The 18356-nt window shown below is 40.5% G+C and overlaps 1 protein-coding gene and 1 pseudogene across 1 annotated transcript in view; one reads left to right on the plus strand and one right to left on the minus strand.

Moving 5' to 3' along the window:
- SLC39A10 (solute carrier family 39 member 10) overlaps positions 1–3471 on the minus strand; it is a 133664-nt gene extending 130193 nt beyond the window's left edge. The window contains exon 1 of the mRNA XM_059168547.1: positions 3373–3471. The gene's annotated coding sequence lies outside the window, so the exon portion shown is untranslated. The remainder of the gene's footprint in view (positions 1–3372) is intronic.
- A 2403-nt stretch (positions 3472–5874) lies between these two features.
- The window catches only part of LOC131827977 (tigger transposable element-derived protein 1-like), a 109664-nt pseudogene continuing 97182 nt past the window's right edge, over positions 5875–18356 (plus strand).

Genomic DNA, 18356 nt, shown 5'->3' on the forward strand with positions numbered 1-18356 from the left:
AAAAAATGACCAGTACTGATGAAATGCCATTTTATTTTTAAAGAAAAGCTTCAGCACACTTTCCCAAAATAATTAAAAAAAAAAAAAAAATCTCTGCTTCTTTCTGGGGACATTTTGTCCATGCCTAAATGTAGGTGCATACACTTTTATGTTAAAAACCATCTTTTTACCTAAATATACTGATGGCCAAAGACTTACATGCTATGGTCTCTGCAACTGATGATATAGACTTCCACTTTCTAGGTTTCTTGTGCACAGATACTAATAAGTCATTCTTAAGACACTTGTTGGCTTGAGGTAGGATTTTAAAGAAAGAGAAAAATGTTATAAACCTAAAAAATGAGGGAGAAGCCAGAAAACAAATAATATGGTGAATAGATATCTAGGTCTTTAACCTTTCATTTCTAACCTTTCAAGTTTTCTCCACCCCATGTTTGATGACAAATGAATATTCTAGAACAAAACTAGTCATTCAGAATAAGGATAGGAATAATTTTCTATAGGTAGAATGAATCCAAATAACTTTTTCTCTCTTTTCCTAATGAAATAAGACCATTTCAAACAAGGATATACCAGTATATTGAGGGAATATTTTCAGCCCAAATTATTATTTTTTTTAAGATTTTATTTATTTATTTGACAGACAGAGATCACAAGTAGGCAGAGAGGCAGGCAGAGAGAAAGAGGAGGAAGCAGGCTCCTCACTGAGCAGAGAGCCCGACGCGGGGCTCGATCACAGGACCCTGAGATCATGACCTGAGCCGAAGGCAGAGGCTTAATCCACTGAACCACCCAGGCGCCTCCAGCCCAAATTCTTAATTAGAAGCTTATCTTTATTGTTAAGCTGTCGTCATCATACCAAAAATGCAACTTACTACAGTAACAGAATAAAAGACAAAATCCTCAGATAATAGACCGGGAACTTAAAGTACAACACCTCTCTACACACTCGGATCCAGTTAAAGACTTGACAGAGGACACCATTTTGCGTGTTCTTCATCGTGGTCTTAAATATATTTGAGTCTGGAGTTCCTTACGTATTGATTTCTGCATACAATCTGTGGAAAAAGAAGTTTTCTGACTTCCCTATTAAAGAATGTGAAATGACAGGGCACCTGGGTGGCTCAGTGGGTTAAGCCACTAGCTTCAGCTCAGGTCATGACCCCGGAGTCCGGGGATCGACTCCCGCATCGGGCTGCCAGCTATGCGGGGAGTCGGCTTCTCCCTCTGATCCTCTCCCTCTCGTGCCCCCCACCTCTCTCTCAAATAAATGAATAAAGTCTTTCAAAAAAAATAAAGAATATGAAATGACTGGCCATAATGAAAAGTGAGAAGCTTTTTGCAAAATTATGAAGTCTGAGAGTAGGTGGGATTGTGCTGCATCTCCTAATCCAGTCGTCCGTTAGGTCTTTATTTATTTATTTTTTTCCTACTAGCAGAGCGGAAAAGGAAAGTTATGGGACCAGAATGAAACTTTCTAGAGGTCTCTTTATTCCACACATGTAGTTGTAACAGAATGTGCTTGAGAATCCATTTCTCAGCTGCAGAAACCAAGGGAAACAGCAAGAATTAGCAGAGTAGAAGATGGGAAAGTGATTCTCCCAGGGTCTTCATGTTTCAGAGTATAATATGATCACAAGGCTATTCAGTTTAGCTTCCTACCCTTTCACTCTCCAGGGTCATGGTATTTCTGTTTTGTTTTACAAGGTGAGTTGGAAATTTAATGGGGTTTATTGATGCAGTTGGAATTTTGTAATAGAGGGTAAATTAAAAGGAAGTAATACTTGATTACAGGATCAAAGTTCTATTTGAAAACTATGGGGTTCTTACAGGAAGAAACCGGAAAGTCTTAAAAAGCTGTACACTTAAAAACTATTTTACAGTTTACAAAACACTTTTATGTAAAATTATTTCATTTACACATACAATGAGGGAGCTCCGGGGTCTGCTAGCAGAGCTGTGACAGCAACTGTGCACCTCCTGGTCTCATCTAAGACTCTGCATTTTCTCTTTCTCTCTCCCACTCTCCTTCTCTCCTTCTGCCCCGTACCCCCAGTGACTGATTCTGAAACTTATTATATGGTGGCTTAACAACACAAAGAACTAAAAACTTTTTGAGGACAAATTTAGTGTCCTATTTATTTTTGCATCTCTACTATCTAATCCAACATAGGTATTCGGCTAATATTTGTTGAATGAGTGACTATAATAAAGTAAAAAGACAAATTGAAAACTGAACTGTCTTTCCAGAAAGTAAATAAGTAAGAGAGAATAGAAAATTAGTACTATGGATTTTAGATAATTATTTAGAATATCAAGTACTAGATTAGATGCTATCTATCATCTGATCTGTCATTTATCTTGTTAGTCTCACTCCAGATAATCATTTTGTCATCTGTTATTATTTACAAATTTTCAGGTCATTAAGTCATAATTAAAACTGAGAAAGATTTGTCTTGTTTTACTGACAGCATAGAAGTTAGATGCCATTCTTCAGTAACATAAGGTTGTTACAACAAATAATACAACAAATAAAAGTGGTCATTGACAATTATTTCTCAATAAAACTGGGGGAAAAGTGGTCATCATTACCTGTCACATCTGGGAAAGTATAAGACTGTAACCATTAACTCTTATTCTATTTATGGCCATTTTCCTTGTTTATCGTTGTTATATTTCCTTTATAAATTTCACAGGATCGTTTTTATATAATTTCATCAGCCTGGCTTATCCGTGAGTAGATTTCAACTGGCAACTGGCCACACTTAGATGAAACAAAATTTCATTCATATATTTTGTTCTGCCTGCGTGTCTAGGTAAAGATCCTGCATGTGTTCAGCTTTATTTTATTTCTGCAAAGACTCTCTAAGTAAACATTTGTGTGTGTGACTTGGAAGAGAATTGAGAGGAAGAACTAATTTATTATTGATTTAAGACTCAGAATCATTGAGGTCCCATCCTAGCAAGACACACAGGGAAGAATCTCAAAGAATATACACATTTTACAAAACCAAACCCATAAAGCAAATAAAAATGAAACAGCCAGTATCCAATTTAGATTCTCTAGATCTATATACCAAAGACGAAAATACAGAAAAATGGCCCACGCTGTAATTTTGCCAACTTAGTTAACTACAGTTAAGAAACACTGCACAATGCCATCTAGTGACAGGTGACCAGCATATGAGTCACATAGGAATGATGGGGTGAAGAGGTGAATTTCCCAGGGTTTGTATGGAAAGAGAAAATCCTTCTGAGAGAATTACATTGGATAGATTAGTTTTATTTCTCTGGGTACAGGGAGTGCACGAGAATTTATCAGAGAGCGGCAGCGTGGGGATTTTTATTTTGAAAGACTGCATTGCCACCTACCTCCAAGTCTGTACCTCCACCTCCTCCTGCAGCGGGCTTCACCATCCAGTCCGCAGCCGAGCTCAGAACTGGTGAGTGTCCTCAAGTCGCAGCCCCCCGTAGAGTGACAGGTGGCGGAGGTGGAGCACTTTAGAAACCAGTCTCAAAAAAAAAAACCAAAAAAAAACCCAACTTCAAAAAAAGGAACCAAGATGATTCCTAAAACAATCTGTACCCAATTAAAAATAACAACAACAATAATAAATAAACTGCTGGAAGTTCAAAGAGTAAAACTAAAATAAGGATCAGAGGAAATCATCTTTGTTTTTCTCGGTCATCGACTGTGCAGACCTGATGCTGTCTTATTCCTTGTACCAAAGGCTCACAGAAAATGCCAGAGACCTCTCCCTAAATGGCTGTAGCATTATGCCCTAAGGGAAATAATTTTCTCCAACATTTCTCATCTTTTGTAAACAGATGGCATAGGGTGGTGGTGTTTTTTTTTTTAAACGAAAGACCAACAATCTGTCAACTGTAGAATTCTCATAGTCCAATAGTTTCTTTTTGGCTAATTTTTCACAACTAGATTAATCAGTGCTGCTACCGTAGATACATTTAAGAAAACGAGATGCTTCCCCGTGTTCACGTAGATTCGTTGAAAGCTCCATAGCACTATCTCAGTTGTCTCAGAAAAATATCAAGTTAAAAACCCTTGTGAAATGAAAAGAAAAGCTTATCAAAATCTCCAGCTTCAAGTGCATCTAGTTGTTTTCTCTTTATTGTTGCCCACACGCTGTGATTGGAGCACAATGTGTGGAAATTGCATAACCATTATTTCCACAAATCAAAGCTACTGAGAAATGGGAAGGCCCGCGCAGGAGCGGCTACATGAAATGTTGATTTAAAAAAAATTCTGCCTTTATGTCTAAATCTTCCCTTCTTTCTTTCAACTGTTGCTTAGTTTTGACCATCACTGGGCTTTCTTTTGTTTTTTAACTAAAATCGGAATTCGCTACGGGCCAAATAACGTTTTTTGAAAAGTGCTGTCTCTCTGTTTCTTGTATTTTTCTTCTGTTCAACTTCATTTTATTATTTTGGATACCTGGACTAGTCTAGGCAAAAGGTTCTGAATTCAAATATTGGAACCACCCAGATAAACTTCGGTGCAATTTCCATGCTTGGAATGGGGGGAGGGGAGGTTCGGTGCCCTCAGCCCGACCCACTGCAGGTTGGGGGTGAGGGCGTCAAGAGAGTCCTTTTTTTCTACTGCTTTCACATTGAAAATACTAATCGGTTAGGTGGTCATTTGGGTTAAAGTGAGCCTGAACCCATCATTAGCGAGGAGAGCAAAACATGTCTCATTTCAGCTCTCTGTTCCCCTGTCCAGTGGAATTTGGGGTGCACTACTCTGGCTGATGCCCCCACACTCCTTTCCTTAGAGACGCAGGTATTGCTGAGAACTTCGAATTTCCCCTTTGCCAGTGACTATATCAGAGTTAGGCTGGGGATGGGACGGGGCCCTCTAAAACCTTTCTGGAAATCCGGAGGCACAAATTGTACTTTACTTAAGAGGGAAACGCACTGCTGTTGGGAGAAGTTGTACTGAAGTATTCTGTTAGCCCTGCCCATTTTCAAGTCATTTTGAGGAAGTAATAGTCTGCACAAAAGGCATAAAATTTAGCGATGCATTGACAGTTTCCAACACCTGGGATATAATGAGCATAAATATCTTTTTAGCTTTCTAGATTATGATCAAAGATTGTTTTCTTCTGTAATATTTCTCTTTGAAGTAGTATTTTGGTGTTTTTAAAAGCAAATTCCAGAGAGTATAAGGTTAAAATGTGAGTAATGCAAACATCTATGGTCAGTCATACTGCCTAATTTTGAACCAAGCTTTTCTTTTATCTTTACATTTGGGACCTTTTTTTTTCCCCCCTATCCTTTTCACCCCTGAGATTTTTCTGGTTAGAGAAGTATACACTTGCCTTTCAGCCCACATTCCCTTCTAAAAGAATCTGTTCCCACCCACAAACCCTGCTGAACAGATGGGCCTAGTCATCCATGGTTCTATCAGATGACCCTACTCCTCTGGCTCTAGGAGATGAGGACCATTGTGTGGAGACCCACTGTGCAAGTCAATCTATGGGTTAGGCCAAGCCAATTATATCTGAGACTTTTGAACCAAAGCACAAAAATCACAGGTGGATGATGGGAATTGGATTTGCAGAGTCACAGGTATTTGGCTTGAGAGTTGTCCTATGGTGAACCTCGGCCATGTGTAAATCAAATGTATGAGGGAAACCAAAGTGTATCTTGAGCCAGCCCAAGAGAGCAACACAGAAGAGACACGCAGGGAGGAGTAGCAAGAGCTCTAGTTGATATTTGTGAGGTCCCGACTCACCATCCTGGCCTCTTTCTACTTTCTAAGTTAACATCATGTTTCTCAGCATGGTTTGGGTTGGATTGCCTAGCTCCAGGGCTAATTGCTGACTGGCTTAAGACATTGTCCTCCAGATACAGACAATGAGGTTGAAGTTTGAGGAAAAGAAGTTTGCAGGTAAGAAAACTGCTCTCTAACCCATGGGAGTTAACCCAAAAGTACTTTCTGCTTTTGTAGATAAGAACTAGGAAGCTTTGGTTGTTTCTGACTACCTCCTTGAGACCACTAGAAGACACGAGGATTAGATGAAAACAACATCATGGAAGACAGAGTACAGCAATGAAAAAAAGTAGGTCTTTGTTTATATTATAGAGCCATTGGTTTTTTAATTTACTTTTCTTTTTTATTTTTAAGTAAGCTCTGTACCCAATCTGGGGCTCAAACTCATGACCCCGAGATCAAGAGTTGCATGCCCAACCAACTGAGCCAACCAGGTGCCCTTAGAGCCATAGGTTTTTTTAAAGCCTGCCCAATTTTTTTTATTTCTCGGCCATATGAACAATATATACCTGTAATTATTTAAATTGTTTGGTTGTATTTTTTTTTCATTGATAACTCAAATCTTAAATTTGAGAGAGACTAATGATTTTCTAGGTCTCAGAAGACCCAGCAGTTTCTTGAATTTCACCAGTCCCTAAGGAGAGCTGGCCTTAGCAGCATTTTCTCCATTGTGTTTTGCCTGGTTCTGCATCATTTAGCAAAGTGCGTGGTACATACCAGCCGCATCATCCCCACCTCTCTCTTTCAGTGATTTTTTCTGCATATAATCTTTGAAAGTAGTGCATTTCAAGGAAGCATCTGATATTTAGCTTGTGTAAAGTGATCTTGGAGAAGATAAAGACACTTTCTACTGAAATGAGGAAGGAAGAGGCTAGTTAACTTCTTCAAGGCTGGGAAAAGTAAGTGACAGAGGGCCACAAAAACAGACCACATGAACATACTCTTACTATCTGTATTTTATTGACGTCTTCATTCCTGTCTTGGTAAGATTTTGTCTTCCGCATCTGAAATGAAAATAGATAGGAAAAAAAGATTATATTTTCCCAGAGTCTGAATCGAGGGGTGGGTCTGAAACTTTGGTGCATTACCTCAGTTAATCCTGACCGTTCTGCCTGGCAGGGATCATCAGTTCCACCATGTGAATGGAGAAAATGAGGAAGAAAGATCAATTAACTTGTCCGTGAAAGTAAGTGATAGAGTTGATAGATACTGGAATTAGAAAATTCACTACTACTTTGTGACAATTATCAAACTGTGATGAATTTATGAACTTTCTGGCCTTGCCATGTCTGGAGCTCTTGCTAAAAGGACACCATGGCAATATAAAATATCTCTGGAAAAATCATGAGAAGCTGGTAGCAGTGGTTCCCTCTAGGGATGCTAACTGGGTAACTGGGAAATATTTATTTTCCACTGCTCAATATTTTGTGCCTTTGGCATTTGAACCTTATGCTTATCTTACTTTATCCTAAAAAAAAAGTGATTTATTTTGAAAAAAAAAATCATATCATGACAATTTTTTATCTGATAAAATGACAGGTTTGGATGAGATGACTTGGAGATCCCTTCTATCTCTAAAATTACGTTGTTGTGTAGTTCCAGAAGAAGTCTTCCAGTTTTAGAGAATACAGAGATTCCTGCCCTGAATGTTCTCACAAACCACTAAAACTGCCTGCCCAGGATCCTAAAAAGATATTTTTGGCAGTATCTATGGCTTAAAGAATAATCAGATACGCTGAATTATGTTTTGGAAGTTAACCTTTAGATTCAGATTAGGCCAAGTATCTCTAGGGCCCAATAAAACCTGAAGGAACCTGCCAGCATTTTCACTTGAAAGAATAACTTTGTTGTGATTAACGCCGAGCTACCTGAGGAGTGGAGAGAAGAGTAGTTAGGAGTCCAGCAATTAATCACCCCAGATATCTCCCGTGGGTGAGGACAAGCTGAAGGCAAGCATGCTTGGCACATTTTATTTTCTCAGGAACACAGCAGGCATCTTGTAAAATCACTAGGATAGGCCCCACAACCAAAACAAAAGAGGACAAAGAAAATTCATGTACACAGGCACTGGCAATCTGCCTTCATTCTCTAATGGCAAACCCTACAGGAGACAGGAACCCTTTGGAGCTGACCTTGTCTCTTCTTACCAAAGACAGTTTGGTATGTGACTGTGCGTTTGTGTCAACTAAATGCTTCACGTTTATGAAATCTTCCAAGGGTCCCATCCCAAATGAATATTATCATAAGGAGCTTTTTGGTCAAACATGGCACCATATTTCAGTACACTGACTTAAAGTATTGGTGTTTTTGAGTGGTCTGAAACGATAAAAACAACAAAAAAGCCCTTTTCTTGCATCAAAATGAACATAAATATGAGCCACACGGCGAAGCTCCACTATTCTTTGCATTGGAGTTAGTCACATCTAGTTTGCTGCTATAGAAAGCAAATCAGTTCTGCTAACTACAGCCCACAGTATTTTGCACATCATTTTTCTGAACTCCTTCTATCTATTTTGGTAGCTGAAATGCTAAAAAATTCTGCCCCAGAACTTGTTTCTGGAAAAGTCTGTGCTCTGCCTTTGATCTCTGCTCCTGGCTCACAAGTCATTCTTGGTAGAAGTTATAAGGCAAGAGAGGGAATTTTTATTTGTGGAATTTTGTATTATCTTTTCTGTTCACCATACTGCATTTCCTCCTCTGAGGCCCCCCAAAAATTCTGCTATAAATTGCAACAGGAAGAGACGATAGCCTTTGTTAAGAACTCAGAACGGTAGGAAGAGGATCCCTGAGTGAGATCCCAGCTTGAAAGTTATTTCTGCCTTCTTGTGTAAGACATTATCTGCAGAATCTTAACTTTTATGAGAGAAGAATAGAAATGTGCTGAAAGAAAAATCCATTGTATACTTGTAGCTGACAATCCCATGAGCCTGAAGGAAATGCCAGACTCATGCCTCTGTTTCTACTTGCCCACAAGGAGCTTCTGGAGATAACCTTCCCAAGTCAGACCAAGGACTCGGAACAACTAGCACTAGATTTCACAATGATGGAAGGCACTGAATGAACCACTTGGTATTATAGTCATACGTTGATCTGCCAATGTTGGCATCAGATCTCCTGTGGCGATTTCAACTGGCCAACCGAAGAGACTTCCTCCCAGACTCATTCTTGTCTGCAAGTCAAACATAACTTTGGGTTCATCTCCCTCCCTTCCGATTTGATCATAGCTTGAGAGTGTTCTGGAAAGCTTTACAGATACAGTTGTCTCATTTCGATCATCACCAGGAGAATCCCCTGGTTCGCGGGTACAAACTTCAATCCACGTGTGGTTTCTTCTCCAGCTGTGGCTCGGCTTCTATTCTTTCTGCTATTGTTTAATGGAAGGAGGCAAAGTCTTTTGAGGGAAGTAGTTCACAACCTTCTCTGTCTTATCCGGAGACCTCTGTCCCATTTCCTTGTTATGGTTTTATAAAAGCATCGAGACATCCCTTAGTGAGGAGTACTCAGAGAACTTCTGTCATGAACTTAGCGGAACTCAGATCAGGAGACCAGAATACAGAAAACCCATTAGTTCGTGAAGACCCAGAAGGGAAATCCTTACATTCTGTTGCTCAAGCTCTATGTAATTTTAAAATACAGATGCCTTCCTTTCATGCCTTCCTTAAAGGGATGTTTTTATGATTAATGAGATAATGTGCATAGTGTGTTCTGCATTCCTGGAGCAAAAGTCCCATGTAAGAGACCTATTATTATTTATTATTACCATCCAGATGCTGGAACTCCATATTTCCCAAGGACAGAATGAAATGTAGGACAGATGCAAAAATTCCAGATTATCAGCAAGCTCTAGGGAAACTAGCATATGGTGGGTACCCTTTGATAAATACGCTAAATACATATTTATATAATACACTGGCAAGTGAAATTAGAGAGATGCCTTTGAGTGTCCTCACCAGAGTTGAATGAATTCCCTGGTGCGCTAGTAAGTGGAGAACTCTCTAGGGACAGGTGGGTTCCTGCCAGTGTTTACAATAGGCCCCTTTCCTCTTCCTGTGCCTGGAAGCAACAGTTGAGCAAAGAACCAGTGCTACTGAGGCTCCTTTATTCTCTGTTAATGGGAACAGAGGTACAACCCTTTCAGAGGGCAATTTGGCAGTATCTATCAAAATTGCAAATTCGGGGCACCTGGGTGGCTCAGTGGGTTAAGCCTCTGCCTTCGGCTCAGGTCATGATCCCAGGGGCCTGGGATCGAGTCCCACATCGGGCTCTCTGCTCAGCCAGAAACCTGCTTCTCCCTCTCTCTCTCTCTGCCTGCCTTTCTGCCTACTTGTGATCTCTCTTTCTCCATCAAATGAATAAAGAAAAATTTAAAATTGCAAATTCATAGCCCCTTGACCCACTGATTCTACAACTAAAAATTGACCCTATGGATATACTTGCATCAAGCATTGCTTATGCAAAACAAAAACTGAAGACCAACTAAATGTTTGTTCATAGGAAGATGACTGTATAATTTAGTGTACACACATTCAGTGGCATATTATACAACAAAAACAAGACTGAGGAAGATTTGTGTCTGATAGAAAGATCTCCAAGATATGTTTTTCAGCAAGTTGTAAAACAATATGTGTGGTATAACTGCACTTGTGTAAATAAGAAAAAGTAAATGTACATAAGCTGGGATACACACACACACACACATACACACACACCAGTGATTAACTGGGGTTCATTTGGAGGAGAGGAACTCAGTGTATTATGGAAGGAGAAACCATTCCCCCCACCTTTTTTTTTTTTAAAGATTTATTTATTTGACAGAGATCACAATTAGGCAGAGAGGCAGGCAGAGAGAGAGAGAGGAAGGGAAGCAGGCTCCCTGCTGAGCAGAGAACCCGACGTGGGGCTCGATCCACTTGAGCCGAGGGCAGAGGCTTTAACCCACTGAGCCACCCAGGCGCCCCAACCATTTCCCCTTTTTTCTTAAACTTTTAAAAACCATATTTACATATTACTTTAATGTTAAAAATAGATGTTTGCAAAGAAAAAAGGGATCTTCCTGTTCTTCTACTGAAGCTTAGAAGAATGAAACTTGAAAAGCTGTTGCTACGAGGCAGCTTCCACTCAGACTCAGATTTCCTCCATCGGAGCACCCTGAGCTCCCACAGCGCTCTAGAAATCTCATTGCCACCCCAGTGATTCGATCAGAACCACCCGGTGTGCGTCTGACATACCTGTGAGGCCAAAGCTTTCTTACTCTCCAAGCCAGGATGACAATGTAGGGATAGGATGTTATTTATTTTCCAATTTCATCATCTGTTTTTTTTTTTTTAATTTTTTTTTTAAAGATTTTATTTATTTGTCGGGGGCGGGGGGGAGAGGGAGCACAGGCAGACAGAATGGCAGCAGAGGCAGAGGGAGAAGCAGGCTCCCTGCCGAGCAAGGAGCCTGATGGGGGACTCGATCCCAGGACGCTGGGATCATGACCTGAGCCTAAGGCAGCTGCTTAACCAACTGAGCCACCCAGGCGTCCCTCATCATCTGTTTTTTTGTTAAAGAAAATGTTTGCCTCACATTCACCTAAAACATACCTGTGACTGTGACTATGTAATTGATGGTCACAGATCTTCATTTCTTATTATTATAAATGCATTGAAGACTGTATATGTTCTCTTTCTCTTGCAAAACATCTATTCTTTTCATAATTAACAATTTTATTATTTATTTATTTTTATTATTATTTATTTTTTTTGCAGGGGGAGGGGCTGAGTGAGATAGAGAGAGGAAACCTTAAGCAGGCTCCACAACCAGCACAGGGCCCTACATAGGGCTTGATCCCATGATCTTGAGATCATGACCTGAGCCAAAACTGAAAGTTTGATGCTTAACCACCTGAGTTACCCAGCGCCTCCCATAATTAACTATTTTATTTTATTTTTAATGATTTTATTTATTTATTTGACAGAGCAAGAGAGCACAAGCAGGGGGAGCAGCAGAGGGAGAAGCAGGCTCCCTGCCAAGCATGGATCCAGACACGGGGCTTGATCCTAGGACCATAGCTGGGATCATGACCTGAGCCAAAAGCAGATGCTCAACTGACTGGGCCGCCCAGGTACCCCCATAATTAACAACTTTAGATTGAGCATGAATATTTTAAGTAATACTCTTCCAAAAATGTGAAAGCCTATCAGGTATTATTTCAAATGATAATCTTTCTTTTATGAAAGTCAGCACATAACATATATTTATGAAAAAAATATTACAAATATACAACTACACATTTAGAAAAGATAGGCAAGTATGGAGGAATTTTGCTCTTCCGTTTGTTACAGTAAATGTATCATACAAAAACTATTTCAGGTTTCTCATTTTAAAGGAATTTAAAACCAGTTGCTAAAAAGAATGACAGCATGTATAGTCATTTTGGACACACACTATGCAACTATGTAAGTATGAATCATAGTTAGAAAATAAGTCGTTTACAAGCACAGTAAGTTGGTCTTTATTATTGCCTTGATCTTTATTTGGGATTTTTCTACAACAACCCAGAGTTAGGAAGGAGAAATAATCCTCAAACTATTTCTCAGTTGAAGTATGCTCAAATGGAAACCAGTTTTTTGGTAAGGGCTGACCCCAGTACCTTTACATATGTCAGTTACAACTTCCCAGGGAAGTTTTGGGATGTGTGTGCAAAACCACTGTGACAAAATCGAAGGAACAAAATATTGATAATTTCTACCCTGACCTACCTGGGATGGCCTTGAGACCATGTAGTATAATGAATGTGTGAAATTATTTCCTTCTTTAGCATGTCAGCCTGACAAACCACCGTAGTTTCATTTTTTTAATTTTTAATTTTTAAATTTAAATTCAATAAATTAACATATAATGTATTACTAGTTTCAGAGGGAGAGGCCAGTGATTCATTAGTCTTTTATAACCAGTGTTCATTACATCACGTGCCCTCCTCAATGTCCATCACCCCACTACCCTTCCCTACACGGCCCCATAGTGGCATTTTTTATTTATTTGTATATAGTGAGCTTAGTGTGCTTCATGTTTTTGACACGGGATAGTAAAGTATTATCATTTTATGAAGCTGAAAAGCAGTAGTGGCCAGCATGTGGTTCTTGCATCAGCAAAATTCAATCACCTGGGAGCTTGTTAGAACGACTAATTCTTGGACCTCGCCCCAGACCTACTCGGTCGGAAGCGCTGGGTGTGAGGCCCAATAATCTGTATTTAACAATCCCTAAAGCTTGACAACTGCTTCTCTAGAGGAATTCTTACAGTGTGGGGCTAAATAGTACAAAATACGTTGGCTTGCTTTTGTGAGAGCTCTGACTCTGTAATGAGAGTGTGTCTACCCCCAGTTCATCTCGACTACCCAGAGCCATCATTCTGAAAAATCATATACTCGGATGCCTTGCATCAGAGTCACATGAAAGAATTGTTAAAATTCAGATTCCTGGGCCTCTCTGATGGCAGCGCCTGACAATCTGCATTTTCAGCACACATCCTAGCCAACATGTGAAAACCAAATTGACCTTCTACCTCTACTACTGAGTAGAGAGGAGTAGTAGTAGTTGTAGTGTTTCTTGAGACAGATTCTTATTCAATTCTTATTCTACTTCCTTACATTTTAATTTGTGGCATTTTCTTTTCTTTTCTTTATTTTTTAAACATTTTATGTATTATTTGAGAGAGAGCATGAGAGGGACGAGGGGTAGGGGGAGAGGGAGAAGCAGACTCCACGCTGAGCAGGGAGGCCGATGTGGGGGCTAAATCCCAGGATTCTTTTTTTTTCTTTTTTTTAAAGATTTTATTTATTTATTTGACAGACAGAGACCACAAGTAGGCAGAGAGGCAGAGAGAGAAGGGGAAGCAGGCTCCCTGCTGAGCAGAGAGCCCGATGCGGGGCTCGATCCCAGGACCCCGAGATCATGACCTGAGCCGAAGGCAGAGGCTTAATCCACTGAGCCACCCAGGCGCCCCAAATCCCAGGATTCTGAGATCATAACCCGAGCCAAAGGCAGACACTTAACTGACTGAGCCTCCCAGGTGCCCTCCTAGGTGGCATTTTCTTAGTGCCCTGCTACTTACCTCTCTGGTATCATCTCTAGCTCTAGTTTTGGGGAAGGGCAGGTGATACGGAGTGACCTGGGTCAAGCGGGGGAAGATGTTACACACAGACGTTCTAAAAAATGTGTGTTATCTATTGAAAGTGCTTTCCCCAAGCCGATGGGTATGAGCATTTACAGGGTTGACTACGTTGGAAGACAAGGCTGAGTCTTCGGCTGCACCTTCCCGTCAAGGACCGTTGCTCGCCCTCACTGTGAGCAGAGGAGGGTGAAGGAGCAGAGGGCTCCTGAGGAGGGCTGTCCGCTCGCCGCCCAGCCCGCTCTCCCTGCTTCTGTGGCTTCAGGGCACCGCCGGAGAGCTTGCTGGTGACCCTAGCCGCAAACCTTTGGACTCTTCATCCACTTGTATCTTTTGAGTTCTCCGAAGATTCAGCTTTTGAACAGTTGTACGTCATCACGTCTGCCAGATCCTTCCCAGTCTTTCTTGGAGCCTCCTTTTCTGTGTCCACTGCTTAGTGCTGCTTTTTCCCGGCTCTCTCCCCTCCCTGGGTGTGGTCTTTCTTGCTCTCTTTCGCTTGTGTTCCCCTTCCCTCTCTCTTAATATTACTGAATACTTACTGGGGACCAGGCTGTCTTCTGAGCACTTTACATGATATAACTCAGTTAATCAGTCTAACATTTCACATTTGCGGGAACAGAAACAGAGAAGTTAGGTTAATCTGTCCAAGGTCGCTTAGTGAGTTAGGAATGGAGCTGTGACTCCGACCTCGGCATTCTGGCTGCAGAGCCTGTGCTATAGTGACTCTGTCATATACCTGTTTGTGTTTGTTTGTTTGAGAGTGAGAGTGTACACATGACTGTTATCGAGGGTGGGGGAGGGGCGGAGGGAGAGGGAGAGAGAGAATCTCAAGCAGACTCCATGCTGAGTGTGGAAGCTGATGCGGGGCTCGATCTCATGAGCCTGAGCAGAAACCAAGAGTCAGACACTCAACCAGCTGCGCCACCTGGGAGCCCCTACACATAAACTTTGCAATCTTAACACCGACTGCTCTTATTTACATAGGTATTTTTGTGCCTTCTGATGTATCATCTCTGAAGAAGACTGTGTCTTCCTGTCTTCCTGTGGTCAGTGGCCTGATACAGTCTCCACGTTCAGAAGTGGCTCATAAAGTAATTCTGGAAATAATAATAGTCATCCTTGAAGTGTCATCCACGACAGGCCAAACTTCAGTGACATCTTAATGAAAACTGTATATATCACTATTTCTATATTTTGGAGATTTCTATGATTTTGTGATACTTTTTAATCATGCAAAAGCCCTATTTCTGTGCAACAGCAATAGTAAAACCCTTCAAAACAAGTATGTATTAGACACTGGTTCCAAGAAAGGGGGAAGTTGGGGCAAACCACATCCTGCTCTTAGAGAAATCGGTGAAGGCAGTAAGAATGGCCCAAGGAAGGGGGAGTTAAGGGGCCTGGGGTCGTGATGAGGACTTTGCCTTGTCAGGGTTTATCAACAGTAAAAATGTTCTCTGTTTTTACACTGCGAAGCCATATTTCTAGGCCTGTTTATGGGAAGGGAACCCAAGAGAGCAAGAAATTGCTTTGATGCTTCCAGCTTATGTTTCTTAGGCCTGCCGGAACAAGGTACCACAAACTCAATGAACGAAACAACAAGAATTTATTCTCCCACATTCCTGGAGGCACGGAGTCTGAAATCAAGGTGTCAGCAGGGTTGGTTCTTTCTGAAGGCTCAGAGGAACGCTCAGTTTCCCTGAGGGAGAAGCTGTTTCTCTCCCCTCTCCTGGTGGTTACTCAGAATCCCTGGCATTCCGCTGCTTGTAGCCGTATCGCTCCAATATCCGCCTCCACCATCGTGGCCTTCTCTGTGCGTCTAATTTTTCCTCTTTTTAAAAGGACACCCTAATCTAGTATGACATCATTTTAACTTGATTACGTCTACAAGACTGTATTTCTGGATTCAGGGGTTCAGACTTGAGTATCTCTTCCCCGGAGACATAATTCAACCCAGAGCACCCCTTCAGAGTCCCTCAGACAGACTCACCATACAGACTTTTCCACTTGAGGCTGGTGGTGTTGAGGGTAGGAAAGGAGTGAACACGGCCTAGGAATCCGGGGGTTCTGTGTTGCAATGCCCCCGCACTTCACCCATGCAGCTGGATGAGGCTAGAAGCCATGCTTATTTGTTTTTACTGTTTAAGGTCCTGAAACTGTATTTGAAATACATTTGGAGCTTACTGAAAATAATTCTAAAATGTATATTTGCTATAAAGCGTTAGAGTCAAGAGTGTAATGATATATTTTTTAGATTTTAAAACATTTTATTGTAGAAATTTTTGAACATACACAAAAGTTGAGAAGATTGTGTGTATTAATTGTTCAGCTTCAACTGTTATCAGTATTTTGGTACCTGGCTTCATCTATCCCCTACTCCCGGGTTGGTTTTTTTCCTAAAATATTTTAAAGCAAAATAGACATCATGGCGTTTCACTCGGAAAGACTTCCCGTAGAGAAGGTTAGTGGCATTCTGTTTAAAAACAAAAAAAGTCCTCAGTGTCCACCAGAATCTTACTCCAGAGGACAGATTCCTCTCCCATGTAGATAGTTTCATTAGACTCTTTTCTCATACTTAGCATCTGATATCAACCATTCCCCGCGACCCTATCCCACTTCTCCCGAAGGCGTTCACTTTCTTAGTTCCATGGATCACTGTTTTACCTGTATATTACTTTGTAACCAACTACCCCAAAGCTTAGCAGCTTAAAACAATACATATTTGTCATTTCAAGTTTCTGTGCATCAAGAATTCAGAAACATATTAGGTGATTCAAGCTAGAGGTCTCTCAGGAGGTTGAGTCAGGATGTTGGTGGAGTGATCTGAAGGCTTAACTTGGCCTGGAGGACCTATCTCCAGGATGGCTCATCAAGTGGCTCTTAGCAGGAGGCCTCCGTTCCTATAGCGGTCGGCAGGAGGCCACATGCAGCTCTGCTGAGGGTTCCTTGAGTATCTTTAGAAGATGGCAGCTTGTTCCCCCAGAGAGTTATTCGGAGAGATCAAGGAGGAAGTCACAGTGGCTTTTATGATCTGGTCTTGGTAGTCATACCCAATCCCTTCTATCATGATTTATTTATTAGAAGTTAGTCATCAAGTCCAGCCTACACTCAAAAGTTGAAGAATAAGTCTCACCTCTTCAAGGAAGGAGAATTTAAAAATTTGTGGACATATTTTTAAATTACTATAATTGGGAACCTGGTTGGCTCAGTCAGAAGAACATGTGACTCTTGATCTTGGGGTTGTGAGTTCCTGTCCCACACTGGGGTTAGAGATTACTTACACAAACTTAAAAAAAAAAAATCACCACAGTAATCAATCAGTGGGACACAATGCAAAAATGGAGAGGGAGCTAAACCATAATATATGTCTTTAATGAATGACTGGTTTGGCCTCCAGATAAAGATGACGGGGGCAAACTGTATCTAAAGAAATCCTGGAAATTTTCCTTTAAGCTCTTTCTCTTAACTCTTTTTATTTATTTATTTATTTATTTGTTTGTTTGTTTGTTTATTTTTAAATAATCTCTACACCTAACATGGGGCTCAAACTCACAGTCCTAGGGTCAAGAGTCAGATGCTTTACCACCTGAGCCAGCCAGGGACCCTTCCTTCTCTTAACTTTGGACTCCCTCTCCTCTCCTTGCTGCTGGATCTTAGAGAACCTAAACATTTTTCTAGTTGCCCCAATACTTCAGTGTCCTAACGAGATTTATATTCCTCCTCAAAAGTGCTCTGTACTTACAAATTACTGATTAGTCATTTGCTTCACGTTACCTCTGGTCACGATTTTTACATCCTAGCAGACCTATACTTTCAAGTCCAATTACATTTTTAGGGTTAGATGGATAGGATCTCAGAAGTCATTTAATCATTGGGAAATTAAATCAATGAGCCAAAACTCATGTTCTAACAAATAATTAAAATAAAGGAGAAAGAACATTAAATAAACTGACGAATTATAAAATAGCAGAGCTGGAAGTGCTCTTAGGATTTTCTAGTTTAAGTCAATGGCTCTCTTCAGGGACTAAAGTGAGGCTCATTTAAACATTTTGTTCCAAAGTCACCCAGTTAGTGAGGGAGCACAGTTTAGAGTATATTTCAGGTCTGTTAACTTCCAATTTAATATTCTTGTTACTATACTACAGTTCATTTTGGTCTTCATTATTAGATACTTAATAGATTACTTCCAGATTTTGTTTTAGCTTTACTTCGAGTCAGTTTGTAATGGGAAGCATTCCTTAATATAGTATATAGTTAGTTCAGTAGTTAGAGTTAAACATATGTTTTGGTCCCAAGCAGGACTTCTTGGACATAAAAGAGGGCATTATTAGTTATTATGTTAAGCTGACAGGCATAAACTTGGAAGGCTTTGGTCGACTTTTTTTTTTTAAAGATTTTATTTACTTATTTGACA

The sequence above is a fragment of the Mustela lutreola genome, chromosome 3 (assembly GCF_030435805.1).
Source record: "Mustela lutreola isolate mMusLut2 chromosome 3, mMusLut2.pri, whole genome shotgun sequence".
Taxonomy (NCBI): domain Eukaryota; kingdom Metazoa; phylum Chordata; class Mammalia; order Carnivora; family Mustelidae; genus Mustela; species Mustela lutreola.